This window comes from Tursiops truncatus, chromosome 21 (genome assembly GCF_011762595.2).
Source record: "Tursiops truncatus isolate mTurTru1 chromosome 21, mTurTru1.mat.Y, whole genome shotgun sequence".
Taxonomy (NCBI): Eukaryota; Metazoa; Chordata; class Mammalia; order Artiodactyla; family Delphinidae; genus Tursiops; species Tursiops truncatus.
The window spans coordinates 8,075,029-8,102,308 of NC_047054.1; positions in this window are offsets into that span (position 1 = coordinate 8,075,029).

The window sequence follows — 27,280 nt, forward strand, 5'->3', positions numbered from 1 at the left end:
TTACATTTGCACTGGTGGCTCCCCTCTGTATATAAGGATCGTTTTCTATAAACGTTTATGTACCGATGTTTGTATCTTTGCCCCTTTTCTAACGATATTACTTCCTTTTACTGGCGTTTTGCCCCAAGCATGTTTCATGTGCCCTGATACGTGATTTATTCAAAGAAATATTTATCCATATATGTTTTATTTATATAAAAATCGATATGTAAATATTAATAACATCATATATAGAAATGTACATGATACATGCATGTAATATGAATATATTTCCATTTATTATTTATATGTACAAATAATAAAATGTTATATATAAATACATATCCATGCATATATCCACTTATATTTCCATTTATATGCACATATATGTAGGTTTATGTGTGTATATATGGAGATCATGACCAGTGGAAGTAAAAATACGGATGAAAACATTAATACCATTGTTGCTAAGACTGAATCTAATTTTGGATCCACTGAGCTTTTTGGTAATCACGATATAAAGAAAACCCCACTGTTACATGGTTTGCTTTATTTAAAAAATGAACTGTTAAAGAAAAAAAAAATGTGTGTAGTATTTTTCTAAATGGCATTAAAGGATAGAACAGGCAACGTCCCAAACTATATTTCTGTAGTTTAGCTGTGGTAAATTTCATAAAGCCATTAGCTAGACTTGTTTCTAGAATAAATAATGGACTTATATGAGAAAATTGTTAGGAAGTTAGAATGATTTTTCTATCACTATACGTTTAAAAACATTTGTTCAAGAGAATTTATGGTGATATGAAATATTAAGAACTTGTAAATCTCCTCTGTCACATAAATTATACAGTTTTGTGAATAGACTCCAAGACTTTTAGTTGCACCATTATATGTGTTCAGTGCAATGTTACCTCCTAATTGATTACAGCACATTATGATTCAAATATAGAAAATGCTGGTCACTAAGATGTTGACTGAATAGTATTACGAATGAGGCATACTATCTGGATGTGAAATTTAGCTCTTTAGCACTATCATAATGGTAGAGCTGACAGGCTGAAATATAGCGTTAGAGCAGATACTATTTATGGCTGATTATTCTAATTTTCTTTGCCAACACTGTATCAAATCATTAACTGTTTTCAATTTTCACCAAATGATTCCATAGTCATAAGCTTCTTGCATTACCATATTACTCCTGATGATTTATTTCTAATCATATTGCAAGTACATGTTTAGGGTGATAGCTGAATTATATTAATGTGGCTACAAACAAAATGATGCCATTTAAAATATTGATTGCGGGCTTCCCTGGTGGTGCAGTGGTTAAGAATCCACCTGCCAATGCAGGGGACACGGGTTCGAGCCCTGGTCCGGGAAGATCCCACATGCTGTGGAGCAACTAAGCCCATGCGCCACAGCTACTGAGCCTGTGCTCTAGAGCCCGTGAGCCACAACTACTGAGCCTGCGCTCTAGAGCCCACGAGCCATAACTGCTGAGCCTGTGTGCCACAACTATTGAAGCCTGCGTGCCTAGAGCCCGAGCTCCGCAACAAGAGAAGCCACCGCAATGAGAAGCTCGTGCACCACAACGAAGAGTAGCCCCCGCTCGCCGCAACTAGAGAAAGCCTGCACACAGCAACAAAGACCCAATGCAGCCAAAAATAAACAAATAAAATAAATAAATTGATTTAAAAAAAATATTGATTGCAGCGGCATTCTCTTTTCATAAATCTGCCTTATAATTCCACTGATTTTAAGTATGTGATTAAATTGTTTGGTTTGATTCAGAAATTATATTGGGATTATATGAGAAAGAAGGTGGAAAATTATAGTTTTCAGTTGGAAAGTGCCTGGTGCCCACTGTGATAAAGCAGTGGTTTGGGGTATATTGCAGGTGAATAGAGTGATAACTGGACAATTTGGGTGTGCCCGATGGGTCACCTCGCTGGAGAGGACGGACTGGGATCCTGCCTGTATGAAAACACATGCTTCATGGTGGTGGTAGATGTGAATTTGAGTTTCCAAGCAGACTTCATCTTTTCATTTTTGTTATCAATTTTCTTTATATAGGAAAAATGGGAGTTTAAAGGAAATAACAAAGTCTTTAATACCTATGAAAATGCTGGCATATCTCTGTGGGAAAAGAATCATCCCATTTTATCACTAAACACAACCCTAGTTTAAAATCATGTTCATATATAGATGTAATACATATATATGGTGTATTTATGTATATATATATAATGTGTATATTATAATATAGATTAAATATTATATGTTTATATATACATATGTGATATGTATAAATATGCATGTTTATGCGTGTATTAATATATATTTATATGCTTGTGTACAAATGTATGCATATATATATACATGCATATATACATACAAAGATGAATCCTCATTAAAAATAAGGAGAGTGCTATTGTAATGAATATTTAAAATTTTATACATATGTATACATATGTGGAATGGGTATGCAATATATAAAGTGTATAAACAAAACATAACCCTGTATATCTACTCGTAAGTCCTAATGTGGATTTGCCGTCTGAGAGCCTCTGAGCCCTCTTTCCTGTGTTGTGCTGTGGTTTTCCTTTTCTGTTAACTGAAGATTGTCTTTTACATGAAGGAAGGTACATCTGCGGGGACAGATGGGGGAGGTCACTCTGCTGGCAGCTGCAGGAGTAGGACACTATTTCTGAGACCGTCTATGCAGCCCCTTCCCTGTGGGGCATCAGTTGCTCAGGCCATCAACTCTAACTCCATGATTCTCCCACGTCCCGCTCGTGCATCCCACCCTCAGCCCTCCTTGAGTCCCACCATGGCTCCTCCTGGGCTGTGCCCTGTATCTAATCCCCGGCAGGGGTTTCCACTTTGCTTCCTGATGAACCTGCGCCGGCAGAACCTTAGACTCATACAGGCAGGGGACGCGTGTGCACCCCTGTTTGCCTCACATTGTGCGGGACAGTCAGGAGGCTCCTGGTGCAGCTTTGTGCTGGATGATAAGAATGAATGAAAACTGAGTTTGACTCACTTGAACAAAACCAGGCAAAGCCTCAGGCAAACTTGAAGCTCTGTGATCCTGCCTTCAGCATACTCCTTCTAAATCCTGCCCCAGCTGTTTCCATGTCTGCAGCCTGGGGGTGAGTGGCTCAGTACCCTTTGCCCTCTAGCTTCATATTTGTTTTTTTTTTTAATTGAGGTATAGTTGATTTACAATGTGTTAATTTCAGGCATGCAGCAAAGTGTTTCATATATATATATATATATATATACATACACACACATATACACATATTCAGATGTGTATATATATATATATATATATATATATATATATATACACACAGACATATCTATTCTTTTTCAGATTCTTTTCCCTTATAGGTTATTACAATCTATCGAGTAGAGTTCCCTGTGCTATACACAGCGTCCTTGTTGGTTATCTGTTTTGTACACAGCAGTGTATATATGTTGATCCCAAACTCCTAATTTATCCCTTGCCACCCCCTTCCCCCCTTGGGAACCATAGGCTTTTCTTCTATGTCTGTGGGTCTCTTTATGTTTTGTATATAAGTTCATTTCTATCATTCATTTTTTTTAGATCCTACGCATAAGCGATATTGTATGATATGTCTTTCTCTGTTAGCTTCATGTTTTTGTCATCTTTTTCCTTGAGAGTCTGTCTCACTTTGCCCTATGCAATTTATCACCTTTCAAGGCCTGATTCAGACACCGCTTCCTAGATGCTCTGGAAGTCTTTCCTGATCAACACAAAGCAGCCTCTTTTTCTCCAAACAACCATAGCCCTTCTTGAGAGGCAAAGTGTTTTGGCATTGATTACTTTGAAATTGTTTTAAGTAAAAATTGCTAATATCCAGAATATGTGTCCTCATCATAAAAACTCCTCAAAGGAAAGATTTCAACCTGATGTGTCTTCCTTGTACCTCGTATAACCCTGGTGAGAATAAAGACGTGGAACATTTCTCTAAATTTCGTCAAGAGGACCACCAGATGTAACTCACATTGAGGCTGTGACTTACTTATTTAGATGACATTAACCACGCCTCCTCCTCTTTCATCTCAAGGGGTATTGTAACGCCAGAATGAGTAGAGTTGGCCGTACCATTCTACAATATCACTTAATTCCTTTTCTGTTCCCAGAACCTTCACAGATTGTATTGATGCCAACACCCCATGTTTCCTCCTTAATATACGGCTATAAACCAGCCCTGCAAGGACACGTGTCCACAGGCTGGCTCGGACCTCAGGCGGACAGTAGTATCAGGAGGCTGAGAGGGACAGGATACAACTGCAAACTGACTGACTTGCAGCCAATTAAAATGGATTGTTAATTTAGTTGTTCAGATGATGAAACGACAAGGCTTTGCTCTAACGTGTTCAGTTCTATTGATCTGCAGACGTTCATTATGGTACCCTCCAGATCTCAGTGATATTGACATGGGTGCCATTGATCGAGTCAAAACCTCTCACGTCAAAATTCAGGTTACCCGGTGGAATACTGCGTAATCTCCTGCCTGGTCAAGTCATGATTTAGAAGGACTTTTAAACTCTGTCTATATAAGTAACACATTTTAAAACTGAAAAATGATTATCTCAGGCAATGAACAGACATGATCATCAAATTATTAATTTATTTAATAAAACATATGGTTGTATGGACTAAATTATATTTGTATCAGTTAAATATGAGTTAACTTTATCCACCTAACTGTAAGAGTTCCCCATACTATAATTTGGGGGGCTCTTATTTCAATAAGCTAAGTTAATAAAGAGGGATTTTGATCTTCTAGAACGTTTCCTTGTCAGTGATTCCTGTGCTGGAGCAAAATGCTGAAGGTATGGGTCGCAGGAAGCAGCTGCATGAGCTGGGGTTCTCTGCTGTGCTCACCCATGTCCCAAATCTCTGAACAGTGTCCGAACATAGTAGGCACTTAGGAGGATCTGTTAAAATCATGCTTCATTATTTGCATATATAAACATTCTATAAAACCAACTATTTTGAAGATAGACTAAATCTAATTTTCCTGCAATTTCCAGGAAATTCATTACACGTTCCAGGAAATAGGCTGAAGTTGTGAGGCTCATGCCAGAAAGTTTTGCTTGAAATTATTTTCTAAAAGTGATTGGTTCTGAAACTTACATTGCTTTCCCACCGAAGTGTAACGATGACGCTCAGAAATGATGTTATGCAATTCTATAATCATTATTGGTTACTGAGTCAATAATACATGATTACAAACAGTTAAGAAATGTAGAGAGAGTGGATTGACCTTCCTGTGAAAACCCTCTTCAGCACACACTGTACTTGGATCACGTAAAAGTGGCACAAAGCCTGAGAAGACTGCTGTATAGTCTAGAATTGTTCTGATGTATCTGATGAAATCCAGTGACAACCCCAGACATTTTCAAACAACAGTATGATTACTCCAAATGCCTTTTCTCAAAGGCTGCCTGTCAGGGGTTTATCTGGACTGTTTTTATCTTGAATTACTGAGGATTCTTGAATCTCTTAACAGCGTGTCCTCTTCTTCTGAAATGGGTGAAATGAAGTTGTAGCTTTGGAGACCCTTTTAAAGGCTCGGCAAAGATGCTCGCCAGAGATTTGAACTTTGATGAACCCGTTTCTCTAGGGTTTCTAGGAAGAGCTAACACATTCACTGGTGTTTGGTCATTATCATTAGAATAAGAAGCAAATCAGAAAGCTTCTGATACTTATTTTTAGAAACTCCCTTGCTACATGCAGGAAGAGTACAGAGGATGAGGCTTATGTAGGCTATAAATGAAACTTTTGTCTAAAGATAGGGCTGGTGGCAGTTTTATGATCTTCTAAATTTTTTTTTCACAATCTTAGCAATTTTTTTTTTTTTTTTTTCTGCAGCACAGGCTCTGGTTGGGAGTAATTTGTGTATTTACTTTTTAACAGAAAGATGTCTCCTAGCATTTCATGTTTGATTTTTTTTTCTAAGTACATTTTCTTCTTGAATACGTATATTACTAAGACCAAAACATGCCATATTTCTTCAGTCTATGAATTAATCAATGAAGCTTATGTCAGTGATTTAGAGAAAGCTTACCATATTTCTGGAAATAGTTTTTCTCAACTATGTAAATGATGCATGAATATAACATCTGCTGGAGGGATCTTAAAAGCAGGGTGAAATCTTGTTGTTCTTTTGGAATCCAATGTTGATATGAGCGTTGGCAGATAAATAAGGACAAGGCTATTTTTTCTGAAGAGTTGTTCATTCTTAGAATTCTGTCAAGCGATGCCTGGTTTAATGTGTTATATTCCTTTTTTTTGATCATTTTTTTTAATAAATTTATTTATTTTTGGCTGCGTTGGGTCTTCGTTGCTGCACACAGGCTTTCTTTAGTTGTGGAGAGCGGGGGCTACTCTTTGTTGCGGTGCACAGGCTTCTCATTGCGGTGGCTTCACTTGTTGCCGAGCGCGGGCCCTAGGCATGCAGGCTTCAGTAGTTGTGGCATGTGGGCTCAGAAGTTGTGGCTCACGGGCTCTAGAGCTCAGGCTCAGTTGTGGCACGTGAGCTCAGTAGTTGTGGCTCGTGGGCTCTAGAGCACAGGCTCAGTAGTTGCGGCGCTCGGGCTTAGTTGCTCCACGACATGTGGGATCTTCCAGGACCAGAGCTCGAACCATGTCCCCTGCATTGGCAGGCGGATTCTTAACCACTGCACCACCAGGGAAGCCCCAATGTGTTATATTCTGACATGAGCAATATCACCTGCTTCTCAGAGGTGTTATAAAGCATACTAATGACATATCAATGGTATTACTGCCTTATAAAAAGTGGGATATTAGAAATGTGTTTTCCTCTCTAAGAGCATCTACAAAAATACAGGAAAACACACAGTCTGGGTCTTCCCCAGCTTTAGAAAGAAAGTCAATTTCTTTAAGTGACATTTTTCCTCTATGGTATTCATTTTATAGCTTATTCCTTTAGCAGACTAAAGTGTGCAGAGTAGATCAGGGAGTTGTTTTTTTTTTTTTTTTTTTTTGAGTGAGCTATGGAAAGGCTCTGGGTAGATGTAGGTTAGATCAAAAGGGACTCCAAGCATAAGAACCTCCCCGGACATGTACAGCCCTTCATCTGCACCACACAGACTCTGACTGTGGTCCTGTCTCACTTAGAGATTAGAAAAGGCAGAGACACGGCTGTGCTTACCTCCTTCACACACATGGAGCGCCCAGGAAGCACCGTCGAAGGAATTGATTGGTTGCTTTCTCATCAGCAACAATTCCTGTCCAGCTGTGTAGGAAATTTTGGTGATGCCAAAGTTGTATAAAAGACAGGACGTATAAAACGATGTCATTTCTTGGTCTCTTCTGTAATAGCAAGAAGATTTTTGGTTCTTTCTTTATGTTGTTTATTTTTGTTTTTAATCCTCAACTTATATTTGCATGACTTATTCTAAAGCCCCTCTCAGAAACTTCTATCAAGAGGAACAGGTTGTTAGGGAGTGTAGTCCTCTTATTCACAGACGAATGGTGGTGATTTCACTGTTTCTTACAGACAAACGTTCATGCCTCTAAGTTGCATTAGATTGCATCTTCTGAAATTTTGTTCCTCTAGAACAAGAATGGTCGAATACTAATATTATATGATTTAACTTAATATGCTATTTTTAAAAAAAATCCTATTCAAGTGGTTAAAAAACAGTGGGCCAATATTCAAGATATCTTGACAGAAGGAACTTCTGTGATCAGAGGCGATATTCCCAGTTGATACTAGGTTTTGCATTTCTTACTTGAACACATTAATTTGAAATTCAATGAAATTGAATTGTCTACAGTTCTCTTATTCAGCCTAGCGCTTCACAACTTTCCAGACGTGAGAAAGGAAGAAATTAATGAGGCAGTGATTGTCACTGTCACCAGAGTCTTGTTTTTCTCACGTTATCTCTTATGCTTTGTAATAACGATGCTTTTCATATGTGTAGCACTTTCTCTGAAATGCACGGATCACTTTTCTGATAGAATCTGGTTAATCCTTTAATTTTGGTGCACATTACACTGGGTGGAATAGTACTGAAAATGAAAATCTTAGAACAAATGTCTTGCCTTGAATATCATACCTATTTTATCCCACTCTTTAATCTCATTTTGCAGGAAAGGTAGCAGTTTAATTTTATGTGGTGCAGACTAAAGGGCCTTACAATTTTTGTGTAAATCATTTAATCTCCATGAACTAATTTATAAAGCTTTTATCTTACTTCTTTTAAAATTTTTATTTGATATTTTTTTTAACATCTTTACTGGAGTATAATTGCTTTACAATGGCGTGTTAGTTTCTGCTGTATAACAAAGTGAATCAGCTGTACATATACGTATATCCCCATATCTCCTCCCTCTTGCGTCTCCCTCCCACCCTCCCTATCCCACCCCTCTAGGTGGTCACAGAGCACCGAGCTGATCTCTTTGTGCTATGCGGCTGCTAGTCATCTTCCTTTTTTATACAATTTATTATATTGATGATACGCAAAGCATTTTCTCAGGCCTCTTCAATTTCCTCAGAGTAAATACATTGTTATATATGAGTTATGAAAACTTCCAGTTGACTGATTTTCACTAGCTCTCTATAACAGTATAAAAATGCTATTCAGTTATCTGTGAAATACAAAATTACATTATCTGTGTATTTTCCTCAAATCCTAATTGGAAAGAATTTATATATATATATATATATATATATATATATATATATATATATTCCATGAAGTAAAGCAAAAAGAAAAAAAGTCTTACTCATTTAGTTTACCAATGTAGTGAATATGAAAATATAATCTAACTATTAATGGTTAAATTATCAAAGGAAGAAAACAAAAACAGCGAAGTGTTCACTTTCAGAAGATGATTACATTGGGAAACATTTTCATTTGACTATAGGGGCACCATTCAAATTGTAAAAACAAAATCATTTCCTATAAATAATGAATCAGAAAATTCAATTTCAGTTCAGCACAGGGAATGCATGTGGGTTAATGTGACTCAATTCTTTGAAGTTCACATTACGATTCTTCAAAATTATGTGAAATGATACAGTTAACTAAAGTTTTGTGTTTGTAAAGACTACTGAAGTCGTTTCCAGATTAGCTAATAAAAGTCTGACATCTTTATATAATGCTGACCCTGGCCTGTCCAAGGTTCTCAGCACATTACACCCACTAATTCCCATGATGTTCCCAACAGTGTTATGAGGGAGACACTGTTATTACCCCATGTGCAGAAGAGGGAACTGTGGCAAAGTTTGTAAGGTACCTAGTGTAGGTTTACACACTTGGTAAGTCATAGAACTTGGATTTAATCTGGTCGATCAATATGGTAGCCACTCACCCCATGTGGCTCTGGAGCGCTAGAAATGTAGCTAGTCCAAACTGAGATGTGCTGAAAGGTTAAGAGACACCTAGATTTCAAAATTTGGTATAAGAAAGAGGATGTGAAATATCTCCATCATGTTTATATTGATTAGCTATGGGAATGATAACAGTTTGAATATACTAGGGTAAATGTTATTAAAACCAATACTATCTTTTGATTATTTTTTTGTAACGTGGCTGCTAGAAAATTCAAAACTACGTATATGGCTGCATTTGTCTCTGTTGAGGAGCGAGGATGTGCACTCTGGTCTGGCTTTAGAGACCCGACCCTTAAAACGAAGTTGCTCCTGTCAGGAGTGGACTGAGTTTGCAGTTCCAAAGCTCCAGTGGGATCGGCTGGGGCTCTCCTCCCCTGGTCCTTCCATGTTATCAGCTGCATCTTTACTTTGGCAGGGCACGGTGCTTCTTGTCCTTTTATTGCTGTTGCTTCATACTGATTTATATTAAAACTATTTTATAACCCCCATGACGCTGGACTGTTAATCAGCACATGGCTAGGATTCTGTTTCATTTTTTAAAATTTGTGTGAGATTTGTTTGTTGTTGTTGTCATTTCTTCGATTTTTCACCCAAACCATTCTACATGGTCTTCCTAGCTTACCTAGCCAACTGTCTTTTCTGGATTTGTAACTGGATTTAAGTAACTATATTTATATTTCAATTTTAGTGTAAAAAATAGAATCGTCTGGTTGAGTCTGAATACGAAACATATATGCTCTCAGCGCTTGCCTTTCACAACGTTACACGCTTTGGAATCAGGTTCTGTGCCTGATTTTGCCACTTGTAAGTGGTGTGAGCTCTGTCAACTCACTTACCCTAGGTCTCAGGTATCTCCTGGCAGAAGGGAAAATGACAGTGTCTGTGTCTTTAGATTTTAATGGACCTTTCGTGGAATAATATAAGTGGGGTTCTCATCAGATATCTTGGCACATATATGCTCAAAATGGTAGCTATTATAATTTAGTCTTTATTTTCATTTTCCTATGTTGTATCATGTGTCAAAGGCATCTTTAAAGAGGGTATATTGATGGATGATTTATATCTTAAAAGTATCCCCTTGTTTCCTAGTGTCAATACTTGCAGCATTTGTGCAAGTCTTTCTTGACTCAATTCTGTACCCAAACACTTTGTTATGGAAGATAGCAGCTCTGCATTCACCTGTCAGCACTTACCCTAGGAGAAAGTTTTTGCAGCATCGTTGGCTCAAAGGAGTTTGTTGGAAGATATTAGTGCAACAAGAGAAATAAACTACCCCCAATTTTTGTGGTTTTACAACCTGCTCTTGGGGGTATGGAGACTACTGTCCTCTCCCTAATTCGGCTGTTTATTGATTAAATATTTATATACTTAATATTCAAAGCAACACATTTCTATCATTAAGAATATGATCCCACAGCACAGAAAGGCAAGTATTTTCATGCTGCCAACAGCTATTCTCAAATATATTTTAGGTTTGACTTAATAAGCATGTAGTATTTATTGAATATTTATTATCCAGTCAAATTGAAAGCCTTCTGAAGATAATAAACATGATTTTTAGATGATTATCATCCGATCAACCATCAAGTAAACATCCACTGAAAGCATATAGGTCAGTGCCTATTCTGGCCAGAAGACCTCCATGGACCCTGGCCTCGTGGAGCCAACAGTGTAAGGAGAAGCAAGGGCATCATATAAATTTTTCGATGAAAAAGCACTACCAAGGATGGGTGCAGTGTGCAGTGCTAATGAATCCCACGTGCATCTAACCTAAGGGAGGTTGGGGGAATGCAAAGAATTCCATTAGAAACAGGACATTAAAATTGAATCCTGGGGTTGAGGACTCACTGAACAGGCAAAAAGCAGAGAGGGTGATTTACAAATTCAGCAGCACAGAGGAAGGCCTTACATTGGGAAGGGGGTTGAAGTATCTCTTTTGTATTTGGAAACCAGTGCCAAGATAGCATCCACTCTTCTGTTTAAGAATGCTCTATTATACGTGTGGTTTCCTTACCTTCTAAAAAGACCAAAGCAAAACTAACTAATGATATAAAAAAATCATTAAGATTTGGGCCTCAACTCTCAGGTGTAAATTTTAGGAAGTTGTCAGAGTGTGTCCATTACTGGTCAGTTTCTTCTTCCCCAATGGGCTGAACATAAAAGCACAAGATGAATTTTTTAAAGTTAATTTTTTTAATGTTTTGATCCGTCATTTACTGCTGTTATTTTCCTAGAATATATGAGTTTTTTTGTTTTTTGTTTTTTTGTTTTCTTAACCAACTTGTAGAGTTGTTAGTAGGGAATGAAAACACAGCTATGTGGTGACTAAAAGCAAAAACTTCAGCTCGACCTTTGCCAACCTCACATTAATTAACAAGTCTAAAAAGTCAAAGCCATGCCTGGGACAAAACAAATTACTTACAGAAGGACATATTCATTTGTTTATGTGAGTAGGGTTTTGGAAGGATAATGTATTTTTATATTTACAAATATAATATTTACTTGTAATACTTATTTGGATGCAACTATATTGTATGAAATATTCTTTAAGAAATATCCAGAAAAAATAATAATCATTTGGCTCTAAAGTTTAATAAATTAAAGTGATGATGCAGGATAGCAAGGAAACTATGATAGTATTAAATGTAGCATTTAATTAGAGATATATGAAAGTGCTAAAATGAGCTATGGATAAGTAATTCTTTATACATACAGTATGCTCAGGTTGCAGGTAATATTTGGAGATTGAAATTAGACTCCCTACTGCTCAAATGTTGGGTGTTTGATAGGAGATTTTTGAAGCAACTGTTCTATCCCATGGTTCTAAACTGAAAACTCCTGATATGGGTATATCATAGAATTAACATATGATTGACCTTTTTACTGCCCTTCCTCAAGAGTTTTTTTTTTTTTTTCTCTAATTTTTAAAAACTGCATTTTTACTTCAAAAGAATAATGTCTATGAATTTAGATTCTAGCAATCCATATACTTGTCATGAATGGATCCGACAGTTGTTCCGGAATTAATAGCTATAACTACTTTTATTAGTAATTAGACCCATCTGTTTCGTTCTCAGTTTGATTTGGCAGCCGTGGTGGTAGGGTTCTAAGGCATGTATTCGTCGTTGCCAGACTGCAAAGTAAAGCTTCCTAAGAGACGACTAAGTGAGAAGGATGTCCCTCGATTACATAAACAAGATTTTGCTGGTCACTCATAGCCTTGAATAATGATTTCTCTTCCCGACCCAAATGATTTCAACTCAGTCATTTGAAAACACAGTTCAAGAATATTTGACTCAAATTTATTTGAGAGCTACGGAGAGAGACCTTTGAGATCCTGAGAGCACTGTCACTTGAATATACGACTCTTGGCCTGGAGACTAGGAGAGATGATCCTGAGATTCTAAAATCTATTTATGTTTTAATGCTTTCTCCCATCAGGTGATCTTTTTGAGTGGTCACGTCCAAGAGAGAGTTTGTTTTAAAACCAATGTGCTCTAAATGGTTGTAACCACTTAGCTGATGAACGTGAGTTTGATTGCTGCCTGGGTTCTGGCTAATTTCAAGGTGAGAGCATCCTCTATCAGGATAAGTATTCAGGAACATCTTAAGTTGTATTACTGTTTAGAATGCAAGTACAAGCTTCAGGCAAATTACATCAGCCTAATTTTTCAGATCATGTATTTGCGTTTTTTTCTTTGGTTCCTCAGAACCTACAGGCAGCTGTCCGTCACCCAGGAAACTTAAAGCGAGCATGCTAATAACGATCTTTAGCCCACATTAGTATTGTAATTACAAGATTCAACCAGATGTACTGTCTGTGGATGATAGTAATGAGATACAGAATGGATTCGCATTCCGCTATTTGGAAAATATGTCCTAGTGAATTCCAACGGATGGATTTATTAAATTAGAAAAGGCATTAGAAAGAGAACTTACACATTTCCCCTTATGGAGATCTTTAGGAATATACTACTCCTCTTAATATTAATAATACAATTATTGATAATATCATCGATAATATAATTATCAATAATATAATATTAATATAATTATATTAAAGGTAATTATATAATTAATTAAATATAATATATAAATAATAATATTAAGAGGAATAGTATGTTCTTAAATAATAATATAATGAAAGACATAGTGCTAATATTTTAAATTATTTTTGATGTTTTGATTTACAAGGCTATACATATTTTTATCTCATTTAACAAATTAGTAAACATACATATACATATATACACACACATATATACTATGTGCAAATATATGTATATAAGTTAATACTTACCCTAGGATTATTAATGTCACGGTCTACTGTTGCCATAAAAATGCTGAATGACAATCGATTCCAAAACCCGATGCCACAAAACATCAAGCATTTGTGTACTAGGTATGCAGTTGTGATTGTCTGTGGTGGTTGATTCGGGCTGGGCTTGGCTCAGCATGGCCCTAGGGCCAGCTTTCAGCTCAAGTATATGCCCTGGGTCTTTTATTTTTATGAGAATTGTAGGCTACCCAGAGCACATTGTTATCACAGTGATGGGAGAAGCTCAGCACCTGGGTTTGGAACTGGCACCGGTACCATATGCCCTTAAAAACTAGTAAGGCTGGTCACCTGGCCACGCCCAAGATCAGCATGGCTGGGGAACACTGGAACTACCACCTCTTGTGGAGGGAGCTGTGAAGGCACATGGTGAAGGGCAAGGCTACAGGGAGGAATGAAAAAATGGAGACAATAATTCCATCTACCATGATCACAGACTAAAATTTCCAGAGGACTTGTTTGTATTTTCCATTAATTTGTTATGAAAGTGTATTGCTTCTGGGATGAAGGGAATCTAAGATATATCATTATTTTCATGGTTCAGGATATGTCTATTTTGAGATGATGAGGTAGGTGAGATGACATTTGAAGTTGTTTTTTGTAATATGGTGCCTTTTAAAAAACAAAATGTTCCATAGAGCTGAATAAATAGATAACAGCCCAGGAGCCCATGCCATGACTTTCTCCTTGCTCATTCGGAACACATGGAGGGTATGATAGATGTTCTTTTAGGCACAGCCATCTTATTATTTTTTATCGTGCTTTCTTCTTTCCCCGGTTCCCCTCAAATTCCTGGGTCAAGAATTTAAGGTAATCACATATGGCTACAGTTTAGTGATTAAGTGGGTGGTTTTCAAATGACATTCATTGCTCATTGAATGGGTTTATCCAAATGCATTCTACAATAACCATGAAGGAAGGGTGACCCATGTGAAAAGGTTCTTTTTTTTTTTTTTGTATGACTTGAGAATGATTTTAATGACCATTTCTAGCTGAATATAGAAACTTAATTCATTTATATTTTAAAATTATTTTTATCTTCAAAATTTCCCTGTTTCTTAATATGACAGTAGCCTGGTGCTGGGAAAAGAGCTCCAGAGGAAAGAAGTACATTCAATTTAATCAGAATTTATGGCCTGTCTGAGGGTGTGGTGTGAGGTGGACCTTCTATGCCGTAGACCTTTGCTGACCTGTCCAAGAAAACCAAACTGAAAAAAATGATAGAATCGGGCTCCACATCTAGGGTGACCTGTGCCACCTTCCTATGACCTGCCCACCCTTAACACATTCATGTGACTTTGTTCGGGCTGGTGAACATCATGGGATCCTATATGGACCCTCAATCAAATGGTATGTTTGGAATTCACCAGTATCGTTGGTAGCTATTCAGTGTGTGACTGGCTCCATCACAAGAAACTGAATCATCACTTTCTAGAAACTTCTCAACTTAGGTTACCTGAAGTTTCTGTTGTGTACATTTTAAAATTAGAAATTATGTGTCCGTAACTGTTGCTAAAAGTCCAAGCTGGTTTCTATTGGCTGGTTTCATCAGGAAAACTCAGATAATTCTTTTGTTTAACATTCAGTTAGCGTGAAAAAGAAAGGTGCTTAGTGATTAAAAGATAGTCTATCGGAGATTCACTTTTACCTATCTGTGGCCCACTGGTCATCTCGTCGTAGTCACCCAAATGGTTACATTCATCATAATTTACGTTACAACGTCTATGTTTCATCAAGAGAGCTTGGATTCTTGGGTTCTCCCTGTCCCGGGACTACATTTCATTTTGAAGGCACTCTCCTTGAATCATCCTATATTCATCAATGGAATATGACAAGATTTGAAATTTGAACACAGTAAAGTGTGATTCTTTATTCAGTTCTATTATTTACATGCAAATTATTTTGTTTTAAAATAATGTGTCTTTTTAAAGATCCTTCACAAGCATTAGCAGTGTAATGCACACAGTACTTCCTGGGTCTGGACTAAGTACCTTCATTTCTATTTCAAATCTAGGGCAAGTCAGAGTGAGAAAGGTTAAATGATATATATGATCCAGGGGTGACAATCAAGAATGCTGGCAGACGTCTAAACTCAGATTCTCAACTCACTAGGCATCCTGGCTGTACTAGGCAAGGTCTTAGTCACCTAAAGATCAAGAAATGATTTATCACAGTAGATCACAGTACGAATGAGACCACACATTGGCAAAGTGCTTCATAATTTTCAAAGGACGTTTACCTGTTAGAAAAAGGAAAGCAGATTACATATAATTTAGAGGATATGCTAAATATATAAATGACAGAGAGAAGGAGGGAATGCAAAACACACATGTATTCTTGAACCACAATTTTAGAACTAGAAGGATCTCAGAAATTATCTCACTATTCAAATGAGTGAAGTAACATTCAGGAAAAAATAAGCATCAGAGCAAAATCATGTCTATACCTAAATTATATTCCAGTTTAATAAATTATCAGTTTGATAGTTGGTTACTTTAAACAGTCTTCCAACGTGAGCACCTTTGTTACAAAGCTTGTTTCCTCCTTAATCCTACATTTTCCCCGGATGCAAAGTTACTTTGTGTGTGTTTATCAGGAAGCAGAAATCTATCTCTTTTAATTGTTAATGGTGGTATTTTAAGTGGCTTATTTTTTAGAGAGGCACATCTGGAGAAAGATTGTTTACACAGTGTATTTGATCCCGAGGTGGCTTCTGTATTTGTCAAAGGTATCATATATTACTATGTTAAATTTCCTAGGAACAGACTATGGCATGAAAACATTAAAAAAATGCTAAAACTATATTTTTGAAAGTTCCCATGTATTTCACAAAGCACTGACATCGATATAATATATGCACACATTATTGGCTCTGTATTTTGATCAACAAAAATTCTTTGTAATATTGTCCGTCTGTCCCTCCCCCGCATCTTTCCTCCTTTCCTCCTTCGTTCCTTTCTTCAAAAGCCTAACTTTCTAACTTCCTCCCTCCCGTTCTTGCCTCCCTCTTTCTCTATCTCCCTCCCACCCTGCTTTGCATCTTTTTTTTCTGCTGGTAATGTAAAGTAAGTCAGGAATTCCTTCTTACATTAAAAAATCACATTTACACTGAAAACAGTCTGGGATTGGCAGTTTATCCAGTAATTGCACAAAAGATGAGTGATATGCCTTCTTAAAATACTTTAATCAAAATGGTTGATTTTGTTATCTATTTTTAATCTCGGACTCTCCAACCCTTAGACCTTCTTACTTTCTTCAGTTATTAACTGCTTCTGTTATGTTAGTTTTCTAGCGTCAGTGATGAGATTCACATTCCAAGAACCATAGAAGATGTATTTTAACTCATCCAGTTAAATATGGTCTAAGTTAAATGGAAATTAACTTATTATTTACTTCTACTCACAATACAGGTGTTTTTAATTCTGAATTGTAAAGGAATATTTTTTCATCATTCTAGGAATAAGGTTTACTGTAGAATAAATAACTAAGTAACCATGAAATAAAACACATCTCCTATTCCTATTTTATTGGTGTTTATGAGATGTAGCTTTCCAATATGTGATCACAGTTGAATTTCTGGCTCAAGATGCGTTGCCTTGGACATAGGAAGTGTTCAGTAAAGACTTGAGTTGTGTGAGTGGCTGTGCTTTGTGGAGGTTAGTGTGGCCAGCTACTTGCCCAAGCAGTTTACACAGTGCTCTCCTATTATCCTTACAACTAGCCTACAGCACAGATATGATGATGGCAGCTGGGGTATCCTATGAGGAGACTTTGCTCCAAGACAGAACACTGACTGGCGAAACAGAGGACTCAAAACACCTGATAATATTCTATGATAAAAAATTATGTCAGTATTTCAAAAGGTTCCTAGAATACGCATCAGCAGAAAAGTCAGAAACGAGCCTAACTTCATTCCACTAATTTTTTAAATTTAATTTTTATTTTATATTGGGGTATAGTTGATTGTGTTAGTTTCAGGTGTACAGCAAAGTGGTTCAGTTATACACATACATATATCCATTATTTTTCAGATTCTTTTCCCACATAGGTTATTGCAGAATGTTGAGTAGAGTTCCCTGTGCTATACAGTAGGTCCTTGTTGATTAACTATTTTATATATAGTAGTGAGTATATTTTAATCCCAACACTAATTTTTTTTTTGTTTTTATTTTGAATTAAATTGGATGGCAGTCAGGAGACATAGAACTTTTCAGTAATTAGGATCTATAAAGGAACCAATTGAAAAATATATTGTAAATAAAACCACTGAGATTGAGTCTAACTTGTTCCAGATAAAGTTCTGGTCTAGTGAGATTCAGAATCAAATTTCACCCCAGGGCTGCCTGGCCCCTAAACCTACTTTCCTTCTGTCATGCAACATCCCTTCATAGAAGAGAGACAAGAGCTAATATATATTGAATATTAATAACATGTTGATTAAATTATTAGTGGTCAATAGTAAATCCAACCTAGTTTATATTTCAAAGGTCTTTTCCATGAATTCTCCATTGTATCATAAGGGGATAAATTCCATTAATGCTTTTCTAGGGAATTAGTTTTGAGTAAGCCATAAGCTATAATTTTGGATTCAAAAGTTTGAAATTTATCATTACCTTGAATGTGGCCAGGGTCATGTTAATGTACATGAATAATTAGCTAACATTAGTGAATAGTCTATGTTATAGTAGAAAGTCATTACACACATGATCTTTAAATGAGACTGAGAAAACACACCTTTCTATAATATATGACTTTTACATGCATATGAGATCACAATCATTCTTTATTGAATTGGAACCAGCATAGGAGAAAGCAAAATGATACCTGGTGGCTTTAGAGCTGTCTCTAAAAACATAAGGATTCTGAAAACGGAATTTATTGCATAAGCCCACATTAAGATCACTTGATACTTCCTCTCTCCGCTAGTTGATGTCACGCAATTTGCAAACACATGGATCTTATTTTTGTACCTTGAGGGACGTATTATATGTTTCAAGAACTAAGTATAGTGAAAGTTTCAGCCTCCATATGAAATCACAGATTTTCATATATCTGGAAGCAAGGACAAATATAACAATAGAAGTTTATTCAAACATTAAGTTTTATCTTTGCAAGAGAATATCAAAAATAAGGAGATAATCCTTTCACAGTAGAATAAGGCCTTTCAGAGTTATCAGAAGCAGGGAAGTCTATGCTTAGAAACATAAATATAGACATTATGAATTAAGTATGAGAAAAACTATTGAGTATCACATAGTATCACTTATATGTGGAATCTAAAAAAAATGATGCAAGTGAACTTATTTACAAAACAGAAATAGACTCACAGACAAATTTATGGTTACCAGAAGGGAAAGGTGGGGTGGGGATAAATTGGGAATTTGGGATTAACAGATACACATTACTATATATAAAAGTAGATAGACAACAAGGACCTATTGTGTAGCACAGGGAACTGTATTCAATATCTTGTAATAATCTATAAGGAAAAGAATCTGAGAAAGATGATTGCTATACATCTGAATCAATGTAAATCAACTATACATCAATTTAAAAATTTAAAAAAGAAAAAATTAATACAAAAAAAAGAGAAACTATTGTGAATGCTTTTAAACTAATTGTGATTTGACGATTATAAAAGTCATATATTATAGAAAGGCGCATTTCTCAGTCTCATTTAAAAATCCTGTGTGTAAGGATTTTCTACTATAAAATGGGCTGTTTACTAATATGAAGATTATAATCTCTCCAACTGCTTGGAAGTTCACCATGTATCTGTGTCTTCATAAATACTGTCTTGTTTTTATTGTTTTACTTTTGTTGTGTGTTTTCTTTTGGGGAGATGACAAATATGGAAACGTGAATCCCTCCGGCTAACTTACCTCTGGGGATGTTCCTCACCACTCTTGCACACATGTAACACAATCGTGCATGCATTTTGGCGGTTCCTAGTTAGATGTCTGGTGGGAGGGCAAGGGCAAGAGGGTGACTTGAAGTCCTGGCTGCAGCAGGGCAGGGGGAAGGAGATGAGAGAGCACTCCCTCGAGCCATCTGGACACTGGTGCTGAAAGAGCATCTTATATTTCAGCCTAGGGGTCTGCATGGGTTCCTTTGTGCTACTGCCCTTAGGTCCTGAGATTCCTCTAGCTCTTCTCCACGCTGTGTGCAGTTCCCTAGTGTCAGTGAGCTCACGCTGGGCGTGGACCTCCGTGCATCCCTGCACTTTGCAAACACGATTGTCCGTGATATGTCCAGACCGTGGAAACCAACTGCCAAGCCCTGCTTCACTTGTAGACTCAGTAAATGTGGAAGGAAGAGATGAGAAAATAAAACAAAAATATAGAAATTACCTTGAGTAGTTGTAGGAATACTGTCTTGCAATAGCCCACATACGTAAGATCACAAAACATACTGGTCTTGCCAAGTCTAGATAAACCAAACAAATCATCCTATCCTGTATCCTAGAAAAGAGTAACTCCATTATTCTCCTATTTTATTCCCAGATTTTAAACATTTTCTTCCTATTTTTTTCCCTTTTTTCTCCTGTTTTTGGCTCGCATAATTTCTGTATTTTTCCTACAACTAGTGCCAAATGGTGAGGTGTGTAGGCTAACTTGTGTCTAAGAACATCACCGCCTCATTAGACAGTCTATGAACCTCGGGGCAGAGTGAGCTGGGTTTCAAAATCCTGAATGTGGCAAAGCACGGATCCAGCCCCTCCCCTCCAGGGACGTTTGCGATAAGAAGTGAATTAGTGAAAAAAAAGATTTCTTTCTAGCCTAGTAATTGCATTCTCTCAGAATTGCATTAAGGACTCCTTTCCATTAAAAAAGAAAATACCAAATGAAAAAGTCATCAGATGCTCTGAGGTCCGTTCAGTGCTGCCTGGCTGAGATAGGACCCAGGAAAAGGTGTGTGTTTCATCCGCATCTGCCGGCTTCCGGGTTCTGGCAGAGGCAGCCGTCTAAGGCTCTCCCTCCTCTGCTTCCATCCCCTTAATCCGTGTGACTTCATACTTTATTTTGAAATTGAAGATGACTTGGAAAAGCTGCCAAATAATATCTCAGTCCCAAGGTGGTTACAGTCAGGTGTAGCGGAGAGATGAACAGAACCGGACAAAGGGCACAGACCACCCGGGACAGGACATTTACATATTTAAGGGAAGAGAGATGAAATGTGCACGCGCATTTTTTTCTCATGGGTTTATAATTACAGATTATTTTTTGCTTCATTCCTTTTGCTTTTTATTTAAGGGTCTGTCAGATGGTGAACTTGAGACATCAGAGACATAAAACTGAACTCGAACAGTTTTGCTTCTCATTAACTAAGGAAAGGAGGCTGATTAAAAACCAAAAAAAAATTAAAAGACTGTTTTGAGAGCAGTTTTAGGTTTACAACAAAACAGAGAAAAAGTAGAGAGATTTCCCTTCTACCTCCTGCCTCCACACATGCAAAGGAGGCTGATTTTTAAGTCCGAATCAAGAGGTTTCAGATGGTGTGGTTTCTATTTGACTGGTTCAAAATGTGGACTCTGAACGTTAGTGCTGAGAACTACTGTTGAGGTTTTCCAGCCGACTGCCTGCTCTGCCCCCGGCACGCCCTCCCCTTTGCCCAGCAGTCCTGCCTGTATCCACCTCCCACAGCCCCTCCCACCAGTCCTGGTCTGAGGCCTGACAGAGGTTATTCATGTTGAATTTTCCATTCTGTATTAAAAGTAATTTTATAGCAAACGAAAAGGATATTCTTAATTTCTGCCATCCAAATCCACTGTTATTTCACCTATTTTTTTCCAAACCTTTTTTTATAGTAGAGAAAAATTAGAAACACTAATGGAGTGTGTGCATGTGTGCGTGCGTGTGTGTGTGTTTAAGAGCGTGTGTCCCATTTTTATAACTGGATGTATAATTTTTTTACCAATCCAAGTTTGTTGACTATTTGGGTGGTTTTCTACAGGGATTAAGTATATGTAATGCTGGAAAGAACATCTTTGTCCAAGTCTCTTTTTGCGTATTGTCACATTTTTTTGACTTGTATATATTCCTAGAAATAGAATTTCCAGGTTAAAATGTACAGACACTGGATGGATAATGCCAGATTCTTCAAGAAATGTTATACTGCTTTATTCACTCCAAAGCAGTGAAAATAAAGTCCTGTTTCCTGATAGCTGTGTGAGTGCTCAGAAATTATCTTTCAAAGAAATTATATAATCTAGCAGGCATAACATTATACCTCATTGTTTTCATGTGTATTTCTTTATAAATTAGTTGAATATCTTTCATAGACTTATTAACCGATTTATCATTCCTTTTATGAATTGTTCAGTTACACCGTTTTTATCACTTGCCATTTTATGAATGCAATGTTTATCTTCTTTATGTATGTATTGATTTGTCTAGACCCCATGGGGATGCCCTCCCACCTGACCCCTGTCCTCAGCAGCCTGCCTTGTTGCCTCTCCTTGGGGAACCGCCTGGAAACCAGAGGAGGGAGGTGACAGGAGAGGGTGTGGAGTTGCAGAGGCAGGGGCAGAAGGGAGGAGGGTGGATTTGGGAGCAGAGCAAGAACCTCCAGCACAGAGGCCTCCTGGGTCTCCTTGTCTCAGCATCACCTCCATCTAGGCACTGTATTTATGGTATTTGAGATTGACAGAGCTTATGTATAATTTTAGGCAGCCAGAATGATTAATATGTTTCCTCCCAGCTTCTAGTTTTGAAGTTTCGCTAATGAGGTCTTTATCAGCAGGGTACTGCATAAATATTAATGTATATAAGTTTCTAGTACTTTAAAATAATGGATTGTTTCTGGAAATCATTTTGGTGTATGCGATAATGGGTATATTTTTTTTCTCCAAAAACTTTTGCCAGGCTTTAGAATCATTTTTTATTCAAAATCCACTTCCACACGCTTACTCTGTTGTCCATTTGAGTCCCTCCACCCTGTACCTGCCTCCCTGACGATCCTAAATCGTCTGTTAAAATACCAGCCCTAAGCTGTTTTCAGTTTTGTTGCTTTTAATACAAGGTCTCTCTTGTCTTTTACACAAAGTCTCTCATGTCTTTTACAAAATCCCTGCTTTTAAAATTAGAAAAAAAAATTTAGTTATTAAAAACATACTTTGAGATTTTGATGGGAATGACTTTGAATTCATAGATTCGTTCGGGAAAATCGTCATCTGGGAAAATGTCTGCATCTTCATTTACTCAGACCTTCCATTCACCCCAGGATGATTTGCTACATGTTTCAGATATGGTTTTCTTCAGAGCAATAAGTAAATGTTTTTACAAGTTTTTCACTTGGTAATTTATAATTCTTGTTATATGAAGGGGAATTTTTACATTTTTGATGATTATTCTTGATGTTTCTGAAATCTGTTTATTTAATACATTTATTGTGTACCTCTCACACTTTAAGGACATCTTTTTATACTTAGTGATTTTCAAAGGAAGCAGTCCTGTTATCTGCAAATAATGTCGTGATATCTATAGGTTCTTTTATAATCTTTCAGTCTGTTTGTCTCTCTCAGTGCATTGGAATGGTACTTATATTTTGGCTTTGAAGTGACACTTTGATTCCCCTATTCTAGACAGAACTCAGTTCTGTAGATATATTTACTGTGTCTGGCTTTATGGAAGGTGTACCCTTGGCTGGTTCATAGTCAAGTGTAGTACAGTTATTTTAAGAAATAACTTTCAGGGGCTTCCCTGGTGGCGCAGTGGTTGCGAGTCTGCCTGCCGATGCAGGGGACACGTGTTCGTGTCCCAGTCCGGGAAGATCCCACATGCCGCGGAGCGGCTGGGCCCGTGAGCCATGGCCGCTGAGCCTGTGCGTCGGGAGCCTGTGCTCCGCAACGGGAGAGGCCACAACAGTGAGAGGCCCGCATACCGAAAAAAAAAAAAAAAAAAAGAAATAACTTTCAAACTACAGCCACCATAGCAAATGGTATTTATGTGAGGTGATGGATGTTCTCACTAACCTAACTGTGGTAATAATCTCCAAATATATGCGTGTATCAAATCGTCACCTTGGACACCTTAAGCTTACACAGTGTTATATTTCAATTATAACATTATCTCAATATAATGATCTCAAGAAAGCTGGAAAGATAGTTTTAAACTAAGTTAAAGCTTAACATGCCTGATAAGGAAAGGATGGAACTTCATCTCCTTCATGAAGTTCTGTCCTAATTGTGTGGATTTCAGTAAGTCGCCTGTCCTGAGCTTCACTTTCCACTGGCTTTGCTCATTCCATCTTCTGACCACTCCAGTGGCCTATGGATTCGGCCCTAGTCCCAGCCTCACTCCACGCCAGTGTCCGTGGACAGAGGGTTGTTTCTAACAAAGTAATCTGAGTCTGTTACTTCTCTCTTTAGATTTGCCTGGCAACCCTGCCCTTGGCTTAGAAGATAAGATGTAGAATACTTAGGAAAGCATCACAAAATCCTTGTGTTGGGCGGTGGGACCTCTCTAACCTGCCCCCAACCAGCCACATTCTTAGACCTCACATTTCCATAGCCTTCTAGACACCTGACCACCCGGCTTGTATCAAAAAAAAAAAAAAAAGTGGGAATTCCCTGGTGGCACAGTGGTTAAGAATCCACCTGCCAATTCAGGGGACATGGGTTCGAGCCCTGGTCCGGGAAGATCCCACATGCCGCAGAGCAACTAAGCCCGTGCGCCACAACCACTGAGCCTGCGCTCTAGAGCCCGTGAACCACAACTACTGAGCCCGCGCACCACAACTACTGAAGCCCGTGCGCCTAGAGCCCGTGCTCCGCAACGAGAAGCCGCTGCAGTGAGAAGCCTGCGCACTGCAACGAAGGGTAGCCCCCGCTCGCCGCAACTAGAGAAAGCCCGCGTGCAGCAACGAAGACCCAGCGCAGCCAAAAATAAATAAATAAATATAAAATAAATAAAAATGCACTGGACAAGTTAAACAGGTGAGCAGACTTTGTTCAGGATGACTGCAATAGAAGAGAGAGCTGAACTCAGCTCCCCTGAAACAAAGGAAAAGCTCTGGGGGACCAGGAGCGGGTGGGCCGAGCACGTTGAATAGTTCCTGAGTTTGCAGATGTTTTCCTTGGCTATTAGACTTTCTGTGTTTGCTCATTGGTGCCCATCAAGGTTAAGGACTCCCCTTCCGTAGAGACTGGGAGATAGAGGAGCTGTCATCTCTGATAGCGGCATTTCAAAGGGGCAGCTCCAGGGTCCTAGAGAAAGACCCTCCTGCATGGTAAAATTGGAAAGAGTCTCTTTAAAGAGATTGACATGCAGGGTTGGCCAAAAAGTTAGTTTGGGTTTGTCCAGAATATCTTACGGAAAAACCCAAACGAACTTTTTGGCAGACCCGATACATCTCAAAGAGGCAGGGGAAAAATTTGCAATGAGTTTTAAAAGTAAATGCTGTTCAAAAAATCAGGGGAGGGGGCTTCTCTGGTGGCACAGTGGTTAAGAATCCACCTGCCAATGCAGGGGACGCGGGTTCGAGCCCTGGTCCGGGAAGATCCCACATGCCGTGGAGCAGCTAAGCCCGTGCACCACAACTACTGAGCCCACGAGCCACAACTACTGAAGCCTGTGTGCCTAGAGCCCGTGCTCCACAACAAGAGAAGCCACTGCAGTGAGAAGCCCGCACACCGCAACGAAGAGCAGCCCCCACTCGCTGCAACCAGAGGAAGCCCACGCACAGCAACGAAGACCCAACGCAGCCAGAAATAAAAATGAAAAATAAATAAATTTATTTAAAAAAAAAAAGAAAGCAGGGGAGGAGTGAGGGTAGAGACCTAGAGTCAGGAGACGTCTGTCTGAAGTTCAGTCTCGCCACGGGCACTGGTGAGGCCACCTCGAGCCCCTGCTCTGCTGCTTGTCTGACCCGCCCTCTGCTCAGTCACCCGCTCACCCATCCCTCTGAGCCTCGGAGAAAATGAGGCTGTTGCTCTCTCCATACACTGGAACATCCTTATCAAATAAGCACATCTTACCTTTGGAGGCTCAGTGGCTCTCCTGGTGAGTGTTCTAATTTATATACCTGAAGTCTAGCCTTGACTATATATATATATGTTGTTGGTTTGTTTTAAGAAAAATTGGAGAGACTTAAAAGAAATATCACAGCATCAGGTCGTGATTGCTTTCAAAAGCCTTGCGTATATCCCTTAGTGGCAATATTTTCAGTCTACCTTAACAGGAGAGCACCTTCTCAGGGTTACATTTATAGCTCATTTGTGCTTAATTTGAGGAGCGCCCTGCTCGGTGCAGTACTTAGCATGATGTATGAATTGTACCCTGTGTACCTGCAGGCGTGTGTGAGGACCCAGGTAACCGGAAAACACTGGAGGATGCGCTAGGGCACCTCCCTGCCTGGAATTGCTGGTCTCAATTCCACACAGATCATTAGTTTCTCTGTATCATTTAGTCTAGAAATTCTTGTCAGAGAAGCAAATGTGTATGGTTGCTCTCAAATAAACAGAAAATTTAAATATTGCTTAGAAAGCGGAGGCACCAGTAAACCCCGACAGCTGTTCTGTGTGGACTTGATTGAAGGTGTCAGGAGGTGAGATGGTGAAGCCATTTGAACATGGCAAAATGCATCTCCTTATTTTCACATGATATATTTTCCCAGCGGAAAATAGATGCCTCAGTCAGGCCCCCAAACATGAAGAAATACGAATTAGCAATTGTCGCCTAGTGTGTTGCATTTAATTGTTAGTGACTAGTCATCACTCAGTGCTCAAGGACTTTAAAGGTTAAAGAAGCTGGTGCTGTAAGCACATTGTTTTCTTATGTGCTGCCGTATTTCTAAGATAACAGGAAAAGTTTGTATACTATTACCTACATAATATTTTCCATTTGAATGTTTATGTGCCAAGTTATCCAGTGGCCAAAGTACATATCTGTAAGGAATGCACATCCCTTTTTAATCACAGGGTGGTCTATATGGACTTCAGTGTGCTGACAAAGGACATAAAAAACAAGTGGACAGTGAAGGTTGGCTGGAGAGCGCTATTAAAATTCAGCCTGGGGACTGCTTGGTTTCCTTAAACATTGCAGATGCTGCTGGAAGGCCAGGCACTGAGAGACAGGACATCCTGTACGAAAGGGCATTTGGGTAATTGAAGACAGCTTCTTGACGGCACTTCCCAGAATTGTTCCTTGTGGTTCTGAACCATTGATTATAAATTGAGCCTTCCATATAATTACGGAAGACTAGGGGGAAGTTGTGTAAAGAGTGTGGTAAGGGACTCTACTCAACATTCCCTGCGTGGCAGGGCTGGCAACTGTAAGTGTGGTGCCCTGTCTGAGTCGGCGTGCCAACACATGTAGCAACAAGGGCACGGTTAGGAATGGAGAGAAAATTCCAGACAGTGAATGAGGCCAAAGCCAGATAGATTTGACGTCCCGCCATTGAACTCAATGTGCAAAAACTAAACGTATCTGGAAGTAAACTTGAGTGATAACTTTTTTTTGCTAAGTTAATAACCAATTTAACAACAAAACTAGAGAAGTACAGAGATAGACAATTATAGACAGTCTTAATTATTAACATAGATGGAAGAGTCCTAAAATAT